This window comes from Pseudonaja textilis, unplaced genomic scaffold, assembly GCF_049901715.1.
Source record: "Pseudonaja textilis isolate UNSWEBS1 unplaced genomic scaffold, rPseTex1.2 PTEXSCF22, whole genome shotgun sequence".
NCBI classification, from domain to species: domain Eukaryota; kingdom Metazoa; phylum Chordata; class Lepidosauria; order Squamata; family Elapidae; genus Pseudonaja; species Pseudonaja textilis.
The window spans coordinates 1,359,702-1,362,706 of record NW_028262865.1 but is presented as its reverse complement, the minus strand read 5'-3'; the positions used below and the strand labels follow the sequence as shown (position 1 = coordinate 1,362,706).

The window sequence follows — 3,005 nt, the reverse complement described above, 5'->3', positions numbered from 1 at the left end:
GTTTTTCTAGCCATTTCTCAGTAAGTTTCTCGGGCCTTTTCAGGCAGTTTTTCTAGCCATTTCTCAGTCAGTTTTTCCAGCCTTTTCAGGCAGTTTTTCTAGCCATTTCTCAGGCAGGTTTTGGGCCTATTCAGGCAGTTTGTCCAGCCATTTCTCAGTCAGTTTTTCGGGCTTTTTCAGGCAGTTCTTCAGGCCACTTTTTGGGCATTTTGGGGGGCATTTTTGGCCCATTTGTAGGCCATTTTTCAGGCATTTCTCAGGCAGCGTTTGGGCCTTTTCAGGCAGTTCTTCTAGCCATTTATCAGGCAGTTATGGGGCCTCTTCAGTCAGTTTTTCGGGCCTTTTCAGGCTGTTCCTCAGGCCATTTTTCGGGCATTTCTTCAGCCAGTTTTTCCACCCTTTCTCAGGCAGGTTTTGGGCTTTTTCAGGCAGTTTTTCCAGCCATTTCTCAGGCAGTTTTTGGCCCTTTCAACTAGAAAGAAAGAAAAAGGAAGAAAAAAGGAGGAAGAAAGAGAAAGAAAGAAAGAAAGAAAAGAAAGGAAGAAAGAAAGAAGGGGGGAATAAAAAGGAAGGAGGGAAAGAAAGGAAGGAGGGAAAGAAACAAAAACTAGAAAGAAAAAAGGAGAAAGATTGAGAAAAGAGGAGTAAAAAGGGAGGAGGGAAAGAAAGAATGAAACTAGAAAGAAAGAAAAAGGAAGAAAAGGGAGAGAGAGAGAAAAGAAAGAAAGAAAGAAAGAAAGAAATAAAGAAAGAAAGGAGTAAAAAGGAAGGAAGGAAAGAAAGGAAGGAGGGAAATAAAGAAAAACTAGAAAGCAAACAGAAGAAAAAAGGAGAAAGAAAGAAAGAAACTAGAAATAAAAAGAAAGAAATAAGGAGAAAGAAAGAGAAACTAGAAAGAAAGAAAAAGGAGAAAGAAAGAAAGTAAGAAAGAAAGGAAGGAGGGAAAGAAAGAAAGAAACAAAAACTAGAAAGAAAAAAGGAAGAAATAAGGAGAAAGAAAGAAAAAGAAAGAAGGAAAGAAACTAGAAAGAAAGAAAAAGGAAGAAAAAAGGAGAAAGAATGAGAAAGGGGGAGTAAAAAGGAAGGAGGGAATGAAAGAAAGAAACTAGAAAGAAAGAAAAAAGGAGAAAGAAAAAAAAAAGAAGAAAGAAAGAAAGAGAAAGAAAGAAAGAAAGAAAAAGGAAGGAAAAAGGAGAAAGAAAGAAAAAGAGGGAAAGAAAGAAAGGAAGGAGGAAAGAAAGAAAGAAACAAAAACTAGAAAGAAAAAGGAAGAAAAAAGAGAAAGAAAGAAAAAGAAAGAAGGAAAGAAACTAGAAAGAAAAAAAGGAAGAAAAAGGAGAAAGAATGAGAAAGGGGGAGTAAAAAGGAAGGAGGGAATGAAAGAAAGAAACTAGAAAGAAAGAAAAAGGAAGAAAAAAGGAGAAAGAAAAAAAAGAAAGAAAGAAAGAAAAAGAAAGAAAGAAAGAAAAAGGAAGGAAAAAGGAGAAAGAAAGAAAGAAAAAAGAGGGAAAGAAAGGAAGGAAGGAAGGAAAGAAAGGAGCGAGGGAAAGAAAGAAAGAAACTAGAAAGAAAGAAAAAGGAAGAAAAAAAGGAGAAAGAAAAGAAAAATAGGAAGAAAGAAAGAAAGAACCTCCGGCTCTTCCCCCCCTCCCCCTCCCCTCCCCGTTGCTCCTCCGCCCCGCCCCTCCTTTCCCTTTCCGCCTCCACTTTCACTTTCGGCTCCCGGATAGTCACGTGCTTTCCGCGCATCGCCCAGCCGCCGCGGGGGGGGGGGAGAGCGAGAGGAAGGGGTGGGCGGGGCCCTCCTTGAGCTGTCAATCTTCTCCCCCGCCCCCGCCCTGCCTGAGCCGCTGCGCGATTCTTCCTCCGATTCTCTCTCTCTCTCTCTCTCTTTCTTTCTCTCCTTTCTTTCTTTCCTTCTCCTTCTCCTGGATCCGGTAGGAAAACTCCTCTCGGGCGGAAATGGGTCGGGGGGGAGGGGAGGGCTGGGGGCGAAAGAGGGAGGGGAGAAGACCAGCCCCTCCCCTCCCCTCCCCGGAGGAGGGAGGGGTCTTGGGGAGGGGGAAGGGCCGAGGGAACTTGGTCTGGGGTCTTTCAAGGGATTCTGGCCCTGCCCCTCCCTCCCTCCCTCCCTCCATTCCTTCCTTCCTTCCTTCTCTCCCCTTTTCCTCCCTCCTTCCATCCCTTCTCTTTTCTCCCCTTCCCCTTTTCTTCCTTCCTTCCTCCCTCTCCCTTTTCCTCCCTCCCTCCTTCTCCATTCTTTCTCCCCTCCCCTTTTCTTCCTTCCTTCTCTCTCTCTCACCCTTCCTTCTTTCCCTGCCCATTTCTTCCCTTCCTCCTCTTCCTTTCTTTCTCCCCTCCCCTTTTCTTCCTTCCTTCCTTCCTTTCTCCCCTTTTTCCTTCCTTTTCTCTCACCCTTCCTTCCCTCCCCTTTTATTCCTCCCTCCCACCCCCTTTCTTTCTCCCCTCCCCTTTTCCTTCCTTCCTTCCTTCCTCTCCCTTCTCCTCCCTTCCTTCCCTCTCCCCTTTTTCCTTCCTTTCTTCCTCCCTCTCTCCCTCCCCCCTCCGCAACCAACACCCCTCCCCCTTCCTTTCCTCCCCTCCTTCCTTCCTTCCTTGCTCCCTCCCTCTTCAGGAAGGCCAGGGAATTGGGTCTGGGGAGGGGGAGGGTCTCTCCAGGTAGCGGGTGCGAGAGACACGCATCCGGCTGGGCTCGGGGACTTGCCCCTCCCAAGGGCGCCCGGGCTGGGGGCGGAGGGAGGGGCTTTGGGGTGGGGGTCACCGGGGGAGGCGGCCGGGGCCAGGGGAGGCTGGTCTGTGTCCCTGACTGGTCCCAGTTGGAAGGGGGGAGCCCTCCCCCTCCCCACCGAGGGGAGGGGGTCCTCGGAGCACAGGTGGGTCCACCTGGAATGGAGAGGCCCCCCTCGGGAGCCCCCTGACTCAAATCGGACTCCTAATGGAGGGAGGGGGGGCGTTTCTGCTTTCTCCCCGCAGGGATTCGGAGG

The 3,005-nt window shown here is 48.3% G+C and overlaps 1 protein-coding gene across 1 annotated transcript in view; it reads left to right on the top strand.

The window, feature by feature from the left end:
- Window positions 1-1,796: 1,796 nt before the first annotated feature.
- The window catches only part of LOC113454837 (GTPase IMAP family member 5-like), a 5,535-nt gene continuing 4,326 nt past the window's right edge, over window positions 1,797-3,005 (top strand). Inside the window, exon 1 of the mRNA XM_087918956.1 lies at window positions 1,797-1,937. The gene's annotated coding sequence lies outside the window, so the exon portion shown is untranslated. The remainder of the gene's footprint in view (window positions 1,938-3,005) is intronic.